Source organism: Rhincodon typus, chromosome 47, assembly GCF_021869965.1.
Source record: "Rhincodon typus isolate 14 chromosome 47, sRhiTyp1.1, whole genome shotgun sequence".
Lineage (NCBI taxonomy): Eukaryota > Metazoa > Chordata > Chondrichthyes > Orectolobiformes > Rhincodontidae > Rhincodon > Rhincodon typus.
Window position 1 is genome coordinate 6,943,975 of NC_063378.1, and position 18,898 is coordinate 6,962,872.

Here is an 18,898-nt window from a genome sequence, read left to right on the forward strand (position 1 = left end):
GCTCCTCTGAAGCTGCCTGGCCTGCTGTGTTCCTCCAGCTCCACACTGTGTTATCTCAGACTCCAGCATCAGCAGTTCTTAATATCTCTCAATGAAAGACACTCTTTGGTCTGCCCAACACTTTCTTTCTGGTATTCCAGTGCAAGCTGTCCTTCACTGTGTGTTCCAGACTGACATATTCCAAGTAATAAGTCCACATGCTGAAGGACACACAAAAGCTTTGGAGACCCACTGCAGAGGCGCAATGTGAAAAGATCACTGTCTAAGACCTTTCAGCCACAGTATACTGAGGGGCTGGAAACTGTAGAACCCCTTGGGCTATGTGCCTGACAATAACATAGGAAATAGGAGTCGGAGTGAGTCACTTGAACCCTCACACCTCCACTGTCATTAATGAAGATCATGGATGATCTCCCAAGACCTCAAATCCTCTTTCATGCCAAGTCTTCATAGCCCACAACTCCACAAATTTCAAAAAATCATTTACCTCCTCTTTAAATGTTTTCAGTGATCTAGCTTCCCCAAGTCTCTGGGATAGAGAATTCCAGACATTCACTACCCTTTCAGAAGAAGAAAATCCTTTGCATCTTAGTTTTAAATGCTTGTCTCTTTTTCCTGTAAGTCTGCCCCCTGGTTTGAGAACCTCCCACCAGTGGAAACAACCTCTCAACCTTTATCTTGTCAAGCCCCCTCAAATCTTGTATGTTTCAATAAGATTGTCTCCTCATTCTTGTAACCTCTAATGAATAAAGGCCCAAACTGTTTAATTGTTCCAGATAAGTCATTCCTTCATCCCAGGAATCAGCCCAGTGAATATCTTTTGATCTGCCTCCATTGCCAGTATATCCTTTCTTAAATACAGGGCCCAAAACTGAACACACTACTCTATGTGTAGCTTCTGTACAGTTTCAACTGGGCTTCCCTATTTTTAAACTCCAACTCCAGTGACTATCAAGAATATTGAAATTTATCAAGGCATCTCAGAATGGAATATATTGTCAGGAGAAAAGTCTGTTTCTATGTTTTCATTCATGACATGCTTTCACGGCATGCTTTCATTCAATCGGACGGGGCATTGAGTACAAGAGTTGGCAGGTCATGTTACAGTTGTATAAGACTTTGGTTCGACCACATTTGGAATACTGTGTACAGTTCTGGTTGCCACATTACCAAAAGGATGTGGATGCTTTGGAGAGAGTGCAGAGGAGGTTCACCAGGATGTTACCTGGTATGGAGGGCACTAGCTATGAAGAGAGGCTGAGTAGATTAGGATTATTTACATTAGAAAGACGAAGGTTGAGGGGTGACCTGATTGAGGTCTACAAAATCATGAGAGGTATAGACAGGGTGGATAACAAGAAGCTTTTTCCCAGAGTGGGGGACTCAATTACTAGGGGTCATGATTTCAAGGTGAGAGGGGAAAAGTTTAAGGGTGATATGCGTGGAAAGTTCTTTACGCAGAGGGTGGTGGGTGCCTGGAATGCGTTGCCAGTGGAGGTGGTAGAGGTAGGCATGATAGCATCATTTAAGATGTATCTAGACAGATACATGAATGGGCAGGGAGCAGCGGGATACAGATCCTTGGAAAATAGGTGACAGGTTTAGATAGAGAATCTGGATCGGCGCAGGCTCGGAGGGCCGAAGGGCCTGTTCCTGTGCTGTAATTTTCTTTGTTCTTTGTTATTTTTTCTTTGTTCTATTTCGCCACTTAATTTTCAATTTGAAATAATTAGCCCTCAATTTGTATGCCTGACATGGAATGTATACCATGAATATTAAAAGTAGTACAATTTATTTATAATAAGTAGTTATTTTCTTAACAATGAATAAAACCTAATGTGCATATTCTTTTAAGCTGAATTGGACATTTAGTACAATTGGGCTTTAATTGACCTATTGGATCAAGATGGAGGCAGAGCTTGGGCATGTCCATTCCACCAGTTTTTCTTTTTGTTTCTTCTCTTTTTTCTTTTTTACTTACCTTTTACTTTAATTGTGGCAGAGGAGAGTGAGGCCAATGCAGAGAAAATCAAGCCTGGCGTAAAGAAGTGCAGAGCGAAGCAAGCCCAGCCTGAGGGAGATTGAGGTGATAGTAAGAACTGCAGATGCTGGAAGTCAGAATCAATGCAGTGTGGAGCTGGAGGAACACAGCAGGTAAGGCAGCATCAGAGGAACAGGAGAGTCAACGTTTTGGGTTGGGACCCTTCACCAGTCCTGAAGAAGGGCCCCGACCCGAAACATTGACTCTCCTGTTCCTCTGATGCTGCCTGACCTGTTGAGTTCCTCCAGCTCCACACTGCTTTGATTCTGATGGGGAAGATTGAGCCCAGAGTGGAGGAGCACGGGGAGAAGCGAGTCCAGTGTGAGGAGATTGAGCCCAGCATTGGAAGCGCACAGAAAAGCGAACCCAGCATGAGAGAGACTGAATCCAGCATAGAGGAGCACAGGGGAAAACGAGCCCAGTGTGAAGGAGCACAGGGAGCAGCAAGCCCAGCGTAGGGTGGGGAATCAAGTCCGGTGCGGATAAACGTGAGGAGAACAAGCCCAGTGTGGAAGAGGTGGAGCCCAGTGTAGGGGAGAGTGAGCCCACAGTGACTGCTTCCTGCTGGTATTGGCCTTGATCGAGGCCCACGGCTTAGCACTCAAGAATGACTGTAATTTTGAACACAACTTTATTTCTTTATTTTTCTACTTTATACCTAAGATTTTGTATCTAGGTACCTTTGTTTAATCAAATACTCACATTTTTTCGGGAATTTCCAGCTCATTAACCAAGCAACTGGTGACAGAGCGGAGCCAAGGACAGAGCATTATGAACAAAGCCATTCAGTAGAAAAATAAGAAAACATAAACATTAGTCACTCCTTTGGGAAACACTTCTACATTAGAAGTGTAGAACTCTACTCCCAACTACTTATACACAACCAGTTATTTCTTTGGAAATGGTTAAGCAACTATTCGTGTTTGTGGGAGCTTGCTATGTAGAAATTGGCTGCTGTATTTCCTACATTTCCAGAGAGACTTCTGTTAAACGCCTGAAAGTCTGAAGTGAAGGAAGAAACCAGGCCAGTCTTGAACTAGAATAGAATTATTCATGGAGTGGAATGTTAGTTTTTTATTACTTTTCCTACTTCAAAAATATACTTTCTTCATAAAAAATATCTTTAAATATATACACAGTTACAAATGGAGTTCAATTCTGTACTGTAGCACAAGAGGAAACAAGTAAACATTGGAGTTTGACTCTATCATAACAAACCAAAAGCATCTCTTACTTCTGCAAGATTATATTTACCTGCATTTGAGGTACCAGGAGGGTGACTTAACTGAATGGCCCCCCACTTAACTTCAGTAGAAAGACCTCAGACAGTGGTCTTTCCCCACTACGCGTTGGTGGCAGCTGCCCCAAGCTTTAGTGCATCCCTCAGCACATTGGCCTGGACCTTGGAATGTGCCAGTCTGCAACACTTGGTCGAAGTCAGCTCCTTGTTCTGGAAAACCAACAGGGTTCAGGCACACCGAAGAGCATCTTTCACCAAGTTTATGGTCCTCCAGGTGCAGTCGATGTTTATCTTGCTGTGCGTCCGGGGAACAGACCATGGAGCACAGAGTCCCGTGTCATGGATCTGCTTGGCACGAACCTTGACAAAATGAACTGCATCTTTATGCAGACTTCCTTTGCAAAGGCACATTCCAGGAGGAGATGTGTGATAGTCTGTACCCCCTGCAGCTGTTTCAAGGACATCATGCGGTGGCGCAGAGATTCCAGGTGTACAAGAACGATCTCAAAAATAGTGCCCTTCTCACCACCAGCCAAAGTGATGTCTTGGTGCTTGTTGGAAAGTTCTGGTGATGACACATTCTACCAAATGACTTTGGCAGTCTGCTCCGGAAACCAGGCAGTAGGATCCACCCTCTCCTTTTCCCACAGGGTCTGAAGGACACTACATGCTGACCACTTCCTGATGGATTTGTGGTCAAGGCTGTTTTTCTTTGCAAATTTCTTCACAAAGGACAGACGATACAGAATTGGCCAACCACTTGGAGCATTCAGTGGCTATGAGGCCAGCCCCATTCTTCTCAGCACTGGGGACTGATAGAACCTCAGTACATCGTGACACTTGGTGTTTGTGTACTGAGTGTCTATGCACAACTTTATGCAGCTGCACACAAAGGTGGCCATCAGGATGAGGGCAACATTGGGTGTGTTCCTCTCCCCCTTATCCAGAGTTTTGTACATGGAGTTCCTGCGGACATAGTCTATCTTAGTCCGCCAGATGAAATGCAAGATGGCTCGGTGACTGCATCCCCTGCCTCAACTCCACTCCAGTGTTACTAAGCGTCTCTTTATCTGTGTTCAGGAAACCATCCAATCAACACCTTCCACTTGTATGTACTTAATGTCAATTGTTACAATTAGCAACTGCACTTCAAGAACATCTTTCTTCAGTTGCAAAGCTGTTTCCTGAGGTTGTGAAAGCTGCTATAGGAATGTAAATGATTTTTGTAAAAAAATCATCAGTGAATTGTTAATTGACCTTGTATATGACACTGTATAAAAATACCTTTTGGAAACCAAATACTCAATGTTAATTAGGTCCTATTTATACACACTGTCTATCACATCCTCAAAGAACTTGAATACGTTTGTCAAAAACGATTTCTTTTTCATAACACAATGTTGACTCTGTCTGATGGTATTATGATTTTCTAACGATCCTGCTACTACTTCTTGAACACTGAATTCTAACATTTACCCGGTGATAGTTGTTAACTTGACAGCCCTACGGTTTCTGGCTTTCTGTCTTGCCCCTTTCTTGAGCAGAGGTGTCACTTCCACTTCTGGTTTTCCAGTCTGCTGGGACCTTTGCAGAGTCTAAGAAGTTTTGGAAAATGGCAACCAAATCTGTCCACAATCTCTGGAACCGCTTTCTTTAAGATTCTAGGATGAAGTCAATTAGATCTCCCTTGTTATTCCTTGAACTGGTGCTGGAGAATCTTAATGTTCACTTAGAGGAGAGATGGGGCTTTGGTTGAATGTATCAGCTAAAGCTTTTACGTACATATTTTGTACATTTCAGAAAAGTTTGATGAAGTTGGGTTTCTTGTGCTCTTCATTTCTGGTAGATTCAACCCTGAGGTCTCTTGGCAATTACTATTAATTCTTTAAAGGATTCTTTAATCCAACAATTCTTTGGTCATTTTGAACAGAGCTATGGAGGAAACAAAAACTCTGTAACCAAGTACAATAAATACCTTTAAATTATGAAATATATATTATATATATATTGGACTTCTTTGGTGTGCCTGAACTCTGTTGGTTTTCCAGAACAAGGAGCTGACTTCGACCAAGTGTTGCAGACCGGCACATTCCAAGGTCCAGGACAATGTGCTGAGGGATGCACTAAAGCTTGGTGCAGCTGCCGCCAACGCGTAGTGGGGAAAGACCACTGTCTGAGGTCTTTCTACTGAAGTTAAGTGGGGGGCCATTCAGTTAAGTCACCCTCCTGGTACCTCAAATGCAGATAAATATATAAAAGAAAATGTTTTGACTCTCAGATAGGTAAGAAAATCAAAGCTTCCCAAGTCTGACTCAGGATTTTTTTTTTCTTTATTCATTCACGGGATGAGGGCATCACTGGCTAGGCAGCATTTATTGCCCATCCGTAATTGCCCAGAGGGCAGTTAAGAGCCAACCACATTGCCGTGGGTCTGGAGTCACATGTAGGCCAGACCAGGTAAGGGGAGCAGTTTCCTTCCCTAAAGGACATTAGTGTACCAGATGGGCCTTCCATTGGTAGGAGAATCTAGGACCTGAAGGTACAGCATTAGGGTAAAAGGAAGACCTTTTAGAACAGAGATAAGGAGAAACTTCTTCAGCCAGAGTGTGGTGAATCTATGGAATTCACTGCCACAGAAGGCTGTGGAGGCCAGGTCATTGAGTACATTTAAGACTGAGATAGATAGGTTCTTGCTTATCAAGGGGATCAAGGGTTACAGGGAGAAAGCAGGAGAACGGGATTGAGGAACTTATCAGCCATGATTGAATCATGAGCCAATCATGATTGATTGAGCAGACTTGTTGGGCTGAATGGCCTAATTTCTGCTCCTATGTTTTATGGCCTTATGGACAATTGCCAATTGATTCATGGTCATCATTAGATCCTTAATTCCAGATATTTATTGAATTCAAATTCCACTATCTGCCATGGTGGGATTCAAACCCAGGTCCTCAGAACATTTCTGGGTCTCTGGATTAACAGTCCAGTGATAATACCACAAGGCCATCACCTCCCCTTCTTATGAAGAGTAATACTGTACACAAAATAAATGTATCTATCTTAGTGATATATGAGATTAATTTAATATTTTGACTTCACTGGAAAAACACTGGAAAACACTGGAACCTGACAGAGAACATTTTACTTCAATGAATTCACCTCCTTCTGTGACAGATGTTAAACTATCTGTCCTGCTTTCTGTTTCCCACACTCTTTGAATAATTGATTATGTTAAGGTAACATGTAGGGAGAGATTGAGTAAATTAAAGGGAAATGATAAGACAATTGATTAAGGTAGCAATAAAGGCGATGATACTTCATATTGTCCTGAAGGGACAGTGTTTGCAAACATAAGTATGAACTGGCAAATCGGGCCAGAGTTTACAGACAATAAAACCATAGCTTCTGTATCTGAATGTAATAGATGAATTATCAGGAAGAAAGTTACATAGGAATAGGAATAAACATTCAGGCCCTTGGCCTGTTCCACTATTCTAAATTATTGTTGATCTTTTTTGCTCAATGCCATATTCCAAACTATTCCCATATCCTTTGTTGTCATTAGAACATGAACATTGCAACTAAAATTACATCACCTTTTGTCTTACTTGTGTACTGACATAGTTGCCCAAGCTTCCACGGCCCTCCGGAGTAGAGAATTCCAATGACTCAAAGCCCTCTATGTGAAAAGAGTTCTGCTTATATCAGTCCCAAACTGTGGGCTGAAAGAATCCTTTAAAGAATTAATAGTAATTGCCAAGAGACCTCAGGGTTGAATCTACCAGAAATGAAAAGCACAAGAAACCCAACTTCATCAAACTTTTCTGAAATGTACAAAATATGTACGTTAAAGCTTTTAGTTGATACATTCAACCAAAGCCCCATCTCTCCTCTAAGTGAACAATAAGGCCTGCCCCTTATTCTGAAACTGTGTCCCCTGTCTCTCTATACCCATAGCCAGGGGGAATACCCTTTTTGCACTTTGTATGAATTAGATCATATTTCATTCTTCTAAATTGCAGACAATATAGAACCATACTATATAAACATTCCTCATAGGAGAATTTCCCCACCCCAAGAATAAGTTGTGAATCTTTGTTGAAATTCCTCTATAGCAAGTATATTCCTTGGGTAAGGAGATCAAAACTGCACAAATGTAGTCTCAACAAGGCTCTATACCATTACAGTAAGACATCTTAATGCCTATACTCAAATCATCTTGTGATAAAGGCCAACATGGCATTTCATTTCTTAATTACCTGCTGAAACTGCATGTTAACATTCAATAATTCATTAACAAAACACCCAGGTCCCCTTGACGTAGACTTCTCAGCCTCTTATAATTTAAGTAATAGCCTCATCACAATTTCTCACACAGCACTCCATCTGCCACATATTGGCCCACCCATCCAGCCTCTCCAAATCTCCTTGAGGCATATTTACATCTTCCTCATAACTCAGACTTCATATGCAAATTTATAAAATTTTACATTTAATTCCAATGTCCTGTCACAACTGAACTGAGAATAGTGCATTTGAGATTACACCACAGGATTCCACAAGTCACCATAAAAAAGTGAAAATTTAATTTAGGCTATCAAAATGCCCAGTTTATCCAGCATAATAAATAAGATTTTATTCATTATCCAAAAGGAAGCTATTTATTGTGACCAAACTGTTTTTATCCATGGCAAAAAGAGGAAAAGAAAGTTGCTAAAATATGAGCGTATAACCTTAGCTTTACCCAATTTTAAATTCCCAGCTCACACAAGCAGGGCCACAGAGAGAAACGACCAAGACACAAATGCTATTTTTGGAAAATTAAAACATAGCCAGGGAAACACAGTTCTGCATCAATAATCTACACCACCAATAGGTAGGTTGTTCTCACAATTAATTTTGATATTTTCATGAAGACACAATGTTGTCTGCACAATGGTGACCTTTCTTTAATTCAGTGATGTTATGGTTTGACAGTAGATTTAGTAGGATGTACCAAAATATGAGTTAAATATTTCTAATTAACAAGTTTGTGGTGGTTAAAAAAGCAGTAAGTATATATTAAACAGTAGATAGACCTGCAAATATATATTTGTATATTAAGCCATAAATATGTATTAATGGTAAATATGTAAATATAGCAGTAAATATACACTAAGCAGTAATCTGCTTTAGCTATATTAGAAACGTATGCAAACTAATGGGTGGATCTATTTTTGCCATGTTCAATAATGAGTCTCACTGCCTCCTGCCATTGGGAACTCACGCTCCCGGCATTATTCACAATCCCAGTCCAAGGTGAGGTCCCCCGAATGGGGCAAAGGCCCAAATTTTAATACTATTCTGAATCTAAGATTACATGCTGTATCATCATTCCATGATACTTTCAGGACATTCCCAGATGTTGTATTGTGCAGTTGAAAACATTATCCTGGTGGCCCCATGTCAACTACATAAAAGAATGATACCCATAAACATTCAAGGTTATGTAGTTACCCAACAGCCAAAATAAGTAGTTTTTGCATTAAGCCAGTAAATCTTCCACTTGTCTACAATTGCTCATTGTTATTTCCAATTACCTTTAGCAATTAACCCTTAATGATTTTGGTTTGAAAACATTCATTTTTAAGCCTATCATGACAAATGGTTGACTGGTTGGACTTGGAACCTTTCCCTTTCCTTTGGGTTTGAAAATTCCTTCTTTCAGTGTCCCTGAATGTAGTTTTTTGTCCTGCTCTTTCGCTATAGAATTGGAGAGCAACTTTGCAGAGAAAGGGGACCAAAAGAGAAAGTGATGTTGATGCAACAGGTTCCTGAAGGTTTTTGCTTCTTCTGTTTGCATTTCCCCTGCAGTATCTATGTTAAGCCTCAGTGGATCCATTCAGAAGTTTGTTACTTAGCTGAGCCTCTCCTGATTAAACAACACAAGGTGTTAATTTATCTGGACTCAGTATCCCCAGAAAGTAACATTGTCTCATAAGCCTCAATTAGCTTCATATATTTTCCCAAGTTGCAAACAAACTCTTGCACTTTGCCTACTCCTTTTAAAACTAATGCTCATTTTCCTCAGTTCACAGTCCAAAAATGAAAAGATGTGATATTTACAACCCAAAGCATTGATACAGGTTTTCAAAAGCACTGAATCTTGTGGTATCCCACCACTTACCACCTGACAACCTGAAAATTTCCCACTTAATCCTACTCTGGAAATGCTAACATCTGCAGTGAAGGATGTAATAATAGGATACTTAGGATGCTAGGATTGGCAGAGTCAACATGGAATTACAAATGGAAAATCATGTTTGCCAAACCTTTTGAAGTTTTTTGAGGATACAGCTAGTTGAATATATAATTTGTTTGTTAATCAGTTCTCAATCCATGTCAGTACATTACCCCTAATGCTCTAATTTTGTTTACTAAGGTCATTTCTTGGATCTTTACAAAGCATTCTTAAAATCCTAATGTACCCAGGTCTATTGACTCCCCTTATATATTCAACTAACTGTATTCTCAAAAAATTTCAAATGGTTTGGCAAACATGATTTTCCTTATGTAATTCCGTGTTGACTCTGCCAATCCTAGCATCCTAAGTATCTTATTATTACATCCTTTACTGCAGATGTTAGCATTTCTGGATGGCAGATGTTAGGCTAACAGAATAAATTATGAGTGTAAATATCAAGGAGTAGAAAATCAGAATGTAAAAGCTTCTATAGGCATGTAAAAGGAAAACATTAGCAAAAGTAAATGTGGATTAATTATTGGTAGATATGGGAGAGTTTATAATAAGGAATGGCAGAGGAGTTAATGAAGTACTTTGTCTGTGACAAACAAAAGACCAGGGGTTGACTCAGACTTTAATTAAACAAACTCTTCTTTGTTTAATTCTTTATGTATCAATACTCAATATAAAACATTGCAACATTTACTTCTTATTTCATTTAGCTTAAATTTAACTGTAATTCACTTAATTTAACTTCACTTTACCTTACTTTAACTTAAATCACATTTAATTCTAACTCTAGCTTTATCTGTATAAGTTTGACTTGAAATAAATTCTACCCCAAATTGAGTGAAGTGGCCAACCTTGGCCACGGTGTAGATCTTGCCTGATGGTTTTTTGTGTTCTCGGAAGATTTGTCTTCTGTGAACACTTCAGGGCACATGCTTCTCAAATGCTGGTAAATTTTATCCCAAAGTGTGTGCATTTTCCAGAAACTTCTGTAGCACACAGCCAATGAATTGACCAAACCTGATCACAATGTTCAATCCCAGGCAATGGAGTTTACTGGTAAACAACTGCCAAATGTTTACACCCCGAGTCATAAGCAATCACATATAAATATATATGATAATGTGGTACCAGTATGTCTAACAAAATACCGTAAAACTTCCCTTATTTGGTCAACAGAAGAAACTTCAGGTTACGGCTTACAAGACAAGTCCCGACATGTCCTTACTCCAGTTTTAACCTGGGTCAGAGTTTAAACTAAAAAAAACCAAAAGAACAGCAGATGCTGTAAATCAGGAACAAAAACAGAAGTTGCTGGAAAAGCTCAGCAGGTCTGGCAGCATCTGTGAAGGAAAAAACAGAGTTAACGTTTCGGGTCCGGTGACCCTTCCTCAGAACTGATGGTGGCTGGGAAAATGTCAGTTTAAATGCAGAAAATAGGGAGGTGGGTGGGGTGGGGAGTAAACGATAGGATAGAGCCCAAAGAGAGAGAAAGACAGTTGGACAGACAAAGGAGTTGCTAACAATCAGGCTGGGAGGGTGAGTAGTTGTTAATGGGGACTGTTAGAGAGTAACAACAGGGGGTGTGTAATGACAGGCTTTGTCTGTCCAACTGTCTTTCTCTCTCTTTGGGCTCTATCCTATCGTTTACTCCCGACCCCACCCACCTCCCTATTTTCTGCATATAAAGTGATGTTTTCCCAGCCACCAGCAGTTCTGAGGAAGGGTCACTGGACCCAAAACATTAACTCTGATTTCTCCTTCACAGATGCTGCCAGAACTGCTGAGCTTTTCTAGCAACTTTGTTTTTGTTCCAGAGTTTAAACGAGTTTGACCAAAGTTCTGAGCACGCTTGATTGTAGCTCTTAACTAGTCTTATGGCTACCTGACCACACAAGAGGAATGTGGAACAGGTAGATATTAATATTAATAAAAAGTAGCATTGAAGAAATTAATGGGACTAAAAGTTGACAAATCCGTTGGACTCAATAACCTTCACCCTAGAATGTTGAAAGAGATGACTACAGAGATAGTGGATGCATCGGTGGCCACCTGTCATAATTCTATTGATTCTTCAATGGTGCCTACGTTTGGAAGATTGCAAATGTAATCCCTGCATTTAAGAAAGATGGGAGAGAGAAAACAGGGAACTACAGACATGTTCACCTTTCCTCAGTAGCAGGGAAAATGCTAGAATTTATTATTAAGATTTGATTACTGGATGTTTAAAAGTTAACTGTCTGATTGGGCAGAGTGAACCCTTCTTTTATGAAGGGAAAATCACGTTTGATAAACCTGATGGGTGTTTTGAGAATGTTTATAGATGATTCAGTAAGAAGGACCCAGTGCATCAGTGTATTTTGATTTTCAGAAATCTTTTGTTAAAGCGCCACACAGCAGGTTAGTGAACAACATTAAAGTGCAAGGAACTAGAGGTAAAATGCGGGCATGGATTGAGGACTGGTTAGTGGGCTGGAAGCAGAGAGATGGAGTAAATAGGTAATTTTCACATTGTCAGGCTGCGTCCAATGGGGTTTTTTAAGAAGCAGTGTTTGGGCCCCTGATGGTCACAATCTATGTTAATGTTTTAGATGTGACGGATATTGTATTATTTCCGAGTTTGCAAATGAGCTAAAACTTGATGGAAATGTGAGTTGTTAGCAAGATGTAAAGGCACTTCAGGGAGATTTAGACAGGTTGAGAGAGTGGGCAAGAGTGTGGCAGATAGAATATAGTGTCGCAAAGTATGAAATTGTCCACTTTGGTAGGAGGGACAATGGTGTAGAATATTTCTAAAATTGTGAGAGGTTAAAAAGTGTTGGCAACCAAAGATGTATAGGTATCCTTGTTGACAAGGCAGTGGAAGCTAATATCAATGTGCACCAATGGGTATGGGAGTAATGGAGGAAAATGACCTTCAGGTAAAAGATGAGCCATGATCTCAATGAATGAGGAAGCAGTCTGGATGGGCCAAATGGCCTACTGCTGCTCCTTTTCATGTCTTTATATCACAAATAGAATGGATTTAATATAAGGTTAACTGAAAATTTCACGTTAATTAGAAAACAGAGTTACTATTTTCACATTCGTTTTTTTTAGATCTGGTGTATTTAACCCCGCAGTGATACAACCCTTTGAATAATCATCTGATATTATTCAATGGTATGTGTTGGCCATGATCAAAATGAGAATTTTCATCTTTTGTTAAGTGTCAGTCCCGAATTCTCCACTGACACAGTTCCCGCCAATTGGTTTACATCATTGAGGTGAACGTGTGCAAAACAATTCATCAGTGACCCTTGCCTGTGTTCCATCTGCTTGGTGTGTTAATAAATATTGACATTGATCGGGAGTTTTCATATTTACACACAAAAGATTTTTATTAAATCTGATCATTGGACAGGGCTAATCTGGTGCAGAATTTTGCATTCCATTGTCACTTTTTCTTGTGAAAAAGCCCGCCGCCATTGGCCATGTGGCCACTGTCGGAGCACCCACGGATCCTCTGCCGCCGGGTACGCCACTTCCGGTACAGCGAACGCCATCGTCACTGCTGCTGATTCCACCGCCTCCGTTTCCGAGGCCAACACCACAGACACCGAGGATGCACCTGCCGACACCACTGCTGCTGCTGCAAGCAACATCCAGGACTTACCAACCGACTCCACTCCCCACCACCGCGTACCCTGCTCCGCCGATGCCGACGTCGCTCCGCCCACCGCCGACGCCGATGCAACTCCGCCCAACGTCGACGCAACTCCACCCACCGTCGATGTCGCTCCGCCCACCAACGCCGATGTCGCTCCGCCCACCACCAACGCCGACGTCGCTCTGCCCACCACCAACGCCAACGTCACTCCGCCCACCACCGACGCTGACGTCGCTCCACCCACCGCCTGCACAGCCAGCAACTCCAGAGGAGACTGTAGCACCCAGCCCTGCCGAGTCTTCACCATCCCCACAGACCTCCCCCTTACTGAGGACAAATGGTCAGTCCTCAGTAAAGGGCTCACCTTTGTCCCCCTCCACCCAAACATCAACGAATACCGCTCACACTTGGACATTGAACAGTTTTTCCACCACCTCCGCCTCCGCGCTTACTTCTTCAACCGTGAGCCTACCCCTCTCCCTACTGACCCCTTCTCGCGCCTCCAACACACCCCCTCCTCCTGGACACCACCCCAAGGCCTCCTACCCTCCCTCAATCTCTTCATCTCCAACTGCCGTCATGACATCAATCGCCTCAACCTCTCCACTCCTCTCACCCACTCCAACCTCTCCCCCGCAGAACATGCAGCCCTCCGCTCCCTCCGCTCCAATCCCAACCTCACCATAAAACCCGCGGACAAGGGAGGCGCAGTTGTAGTATGGCGCACTGACCTCTACATCGCCGAGGCCAGGCGCCAACTCTCCGACACCTCCTCCTACCGCCCCCTTGATCATGACCCCACCCCCCGAGCACCAAACCATCATCTCCCAAACCATCCACAACCTCATCACCTCAGGTGACCTCCCACCCACAGCCTCCAACCTCATCGTTCCCCAACCCCGCACCACCCGCTTCTATCTCCTTCCCAAAATCCACAAACCTGACTGCTCTGGCCGACCCATTGTCTCCGCCTGCTCCTTCCCCACCAAACTTATCTCCACCTATCTCAACTCCATTTTCTCCCCCTTGGTCCAGGAACTCATTACTTACGTCCGTGACACCACCCACGCCCTCCACCTCCTCCAAAACTTTCAATTCCCTGGGCCTCATCTTTACCATGGACATCCAGTCCCTTTACATCTGCATTCCCCATGCAGATGGCCTAAAAGCCCTCTGCTTCTTCCTATCCCGCAGGCCCAACCAGACCCCCCCACTGACACCCTCATCCGCTCAGCTCAACTCGTCCTCACCCTCAACAACTTCTCTTTCAATTCCTCCCACTTCCTACAGACAAAGGGTGTGGCCATGGGTACCTGCATAGGCCCAAGCTATGCCTGCCTCTTCCGTATCTACACTGGCCCTAAACACCACCTCTTCCTCCATTACATTCATGACTGTATCGGCGCCACCTCGTGCTCCCACGAGGAGCTCGAACAGTTCATCCACTTCACCAACACCTTCCACCCCAACCTTAAGTTCACCTGGACCATCTCTGATACCTCTCTCTCCTTCCTGGACCTCTCTGTTTCCATCTCTGGCAACCACCTGGAAACCGACATCCATTTCAAGCCCACCGACTCCCACAGCTACCTAGAGTACACCTCCTCCCACCCACCTTTCTGCAAAAATGCCATCCCCTATTCCCAATTCCTTCGCCCCCGCCGCTTCTGCTCCCAGAATGAGACATTCCACTCTTGAACATCTCAGATGTTCTCATTTTTCAAGGACCGCAACTTCACCCCCCCTCAGTGGTCGAGAACGCCCTCGACCGTGTCTCCCGCATTTCCCGCAACTCATCCCTCGCATCCCCTCCCTGCAATAACAACCAAAACAGAATCCCCCTCGTCCTCACGTACCACCCCACCAACCTCCGGATCCAACGCATCATCCTCCGACACTTCCGCCATCTGCAATCCGATCCCACCACCAAAGACATTTTTCCCTCCCCACCTTATCTGCTTTCCGGAGGGACCACTCTCTCCGTGACTCCCTTGTCCGCTCCACACTCCCCTCCAGCCCCACCACACCCGGCACTTTTCCCTACAACCGCAGGAAGCGCTACCCTGCCCCTATACCTCACCCCCATCCCAGGCCCCAAGAAGACTTTCCACATCAAGCAGATGTTCATCTGCACATCTGCTAATGGTTGACTGTATCCGCTGTTCCCGTTGTGGCCTCCCCTACATTGGGGAAACCAAGCGGAGGCTTGGGGACCACTTCGCAGAACACCTACGCTCGGTTCGCACTAAATAACTCCACCTCCCAGTCGCGAACCATTTCAACTCCCCCTCCCATTCCTCAGACGACATGTCCATCCTGGGCCTCCTGCAGTGCCACAACGATGCCACCTGAAGGTTGCAGGAACAGCAACTCATATTCCGCTTGGGAACCCTGCAGCCCAATGGTATCAATGTGGACTTCACAAGCTTCAAAATCTCCCCTCCCCCTACCGCATCCCACAACCAGCCCAGCTTGTCCCCACCTCCCTAACCTGTCCTTCCTCCCACCTATCCCCTCCTCCCACCTCAAGCCGCACCCCCATCTCCTACCTACTAACCTAATCCCGCCCCCTTGACCTGTCCGTCCTCCCTGGACTGACCTACCCCTCCCTAACTCCCCACCTACACTCACCTTTACTGGCTCCATCCCCGCCTCTTTGACCTGTCTGTCTCCTCTCCACCTATCTTCTCCTCTATCCATCTTCTATCCGCCTCCCCTCTCTCCCTATTTATTTCAGAACGCCCTTCCCCTCCCCCATTTCTGAAGAAGGGTCTAGGCCGGAAATGTCAGCCTTTCCTGCTCCTCTGATTTTGCTTGGCCTGCTGTGTTCATCCAGCTCTACACCTTGTTCTCTCATTTTACTTTAGGCATCTGTCGTGGAGAAAGAGAAACCAAGTTCAACATTATCGAAAGTAAATGCTTGCACATGGCTGTGCAGGCGAGAGTTCATTAACCATCGAACGACGGATTACAACACAGTTTAGAAAAAAAACCATAGCCACACCCTAAGGTTCTGACTGGAAATTCATTCTGAATGTAGAGTCAAGTCTGTGGGTTAGGCAGTGCGTTTGCGTCCTAAATATTTATTTATTTGCCACCAAACACTATATTACAATGATATAAATTAAGAAGGAAATGGGCTGATTTAAAGTAAAAATATAAATTAAAGAAATTATTTAGAAATATCATCGAGATGGATGTTTTCAAAAGCATTCGTTAGGGACCCTCACCGACGAATCCATGCTCTTTCGAAAATTTATCATTGACGGGAGTTGTTTATATTGACACCGAAAGGATTTTGATGAATTCTGTTCATTTGCCAGGTTTCTTTCACAAATACATTTGTTGCTGTGTTTGTACAGGTTGGATGTGAGAATTCAGAGGTTTAGATTTTATCTGAATGTCTCAAGTTCAGGAGAGACAGCTCAGAGCCACTGAAGTATTCCTGTCCTTTTGGGTTGTAGTTGTAATCCGTAGACTTTCACTTTAATTCCCTCTTAATTGAGGATGCGGACCAGGATCTAAAAATATCCACTGATTGAATTAAAATTGAATTATCCAATTAGAGATTCACACCGCAGCATGCCACAATCATTGCAACATTTACTTCTTACTTCATTGAGCTTAAATTCAACTGTAATTCACTTCATTTAACTTCACTATACCTTACTTTAACTTAAATTGCATTTAATTCTAACTCTAGCTTTAACTGTATAAGTTTGGCTTGAAACAAATTCTACCCAAAATCGAGTGAAGCGGGCAACTTTGCCCACGGTGTAGATCTTGCCTATTGGTTTTTTGTGTTCTGGGAAGATTTGTCTTCTGGGAACACTTCAGGGCACATGCTTCTCAAATGCCGGTAAATTTTATCCCAAAGTGTGTGCATTTTCCAGATCTTCTCTAGTGCACGGAATGACTCTCACTGCCTCCTGCCATTGGGTTCCAATGCCACGGTCAAAAGGAATTGTTCACTTCCGAAAAGAAAGATTTAATGTAACGATTGAATTTAACAGTAATTTTCAATGGAGATTATCATTGAACAATGAAGGGCTGGATTTTAAAAATGTTCACATTTTATTTCGGACTTCCATTCAACTGGACATTGCTTTGGATTGATAGAAATAATCGGATTATTCCCATTTATATTTTAGCAAGGATTTATCAAATCCCAGACCGATATTTTGAAGGTGTGTTTACTGTAAACCAGCACTGAAAAGAGAGACTTTTGAATAAAGACAAATGAGATCTAGTGTTTGAGACACGATTGTGGAAAGTAGCAACAAACCTGGAGCGAATTGCTCAAGAATGATTAGATCACAATTCGGAGGAGGAAAGCCTTCGACTAGAGGACAATATGGATGGATTGGTCAGATAGGCTGAACAGCGGCAAATAGAAATTTAATCCTGAAAGTATGAGGTGATGAATTTTAGGAGGACTAAGAAGGCAAGGGAGTACACGTTGGATGGTAGGACCCGAGGAAGTACAGAGGAACACAGGAACCTTGGTATGTGTCCACAGACCCTTGAAGAAAGCAGGAGAAATAAATAAAGTGGTTAATAAGGCACATGGATTCTTGCCTTTATGACTATAAACTACAAGAGCAGGGAGGTTATGATGAAGATATATATAACATTAATTAGGTAACAATTAGAGTACTGTGTGCAGTTCTAGTCACCACACTATAGTATGTGATTGCACTGGCCCTGCTGCAGAGGAAATTTACCAGGATGTTGCCTGGGCTGGAGCAATTCATATATGATGAGAGACTTGACAGGCTGGGTTGTTTTCCTTAATGCAGAGAAAGTCTAGGGGAGATGGGGATCTGATTCAGGAAGTTCTGAGGGGCATAGACATGGTAAATAGGGATTAACATTTCCCCTTAATGAGGGAGCGGTTGTCAATAACCAGAGAACGCAGTTTTAAGGTGAGGGGCAAGAGGTTTAGAGGGTATTTGAGGATTTTTTTCATGGAAAGGATTTGATTTGATTTATTGTCACGTGTACTTAAATACAGTGAAAAGCTTTGTTTGCGAGCAGTACAAGCAGATCATAGTAAGCAAGGACATACAGATCATAAGATTAAAAATGGACAGGGTAAGGCATACAGGTTACACTGCACAGGGCATGCACTAGGCAAGATCAACAGTAATAAGATCAGCACTACTTGAAGTTAGAGAGTCAATTCATCAGTCTAACGGCAGGGAACAAGCTGTTGTTGAACCTGCTGGTGCATCAGTTCAAGCTTCTGTCTCTTCTGCCTGGCCAAAGAGGTTGTAGAAGAGGATTACAGGGGTGAGAAGGGTCTTTGATGATGTTGGCAGCCTTTCTGTGGCAATGAGAGATGTAAATAGAGTCCGTGGATGGAAGGTTGGCTTCTGTGATGGTCTGGGCTGTGCACGCCACCTTCTGAAGTTTCTTACGGTCCTGGGCAGAGCAGTTGCCGTACCAGACCGATATGCAGCTGGACAGTATGTTTTCAATGGTGCACCTGTGAAAGTTGATGAAGGTCCTTATGAACAGGCCAAATTTCCTGAGCCACCTGAGGAAGAAGAGGCATTGTTGTGCCTTCTTGACTGTCACATCTACATGGGAAGTCCAGAACAAGTTGTTGGTTATTGACACTCCAATGAACTTGATGCTCTCAACACCCTCAACCTCCACTCCGTTGTTATAGATGGGGGTGTGTTCTTCTCCTTTCTTTCTGAAGTCAATGATCAGTTCTTTCATTTTGCTGAC

General features: G+C 43.0%; 1 protein-coding gene; it reads left to right on the top strand.

The window, feature by feature from the left end:
• The window catches only part of LOC125487946, a 113,440-nt gene that overhangs the window by 20,198 nt on the left and 74,344 nt on the right, over positions 1 to 18,898 (top strand).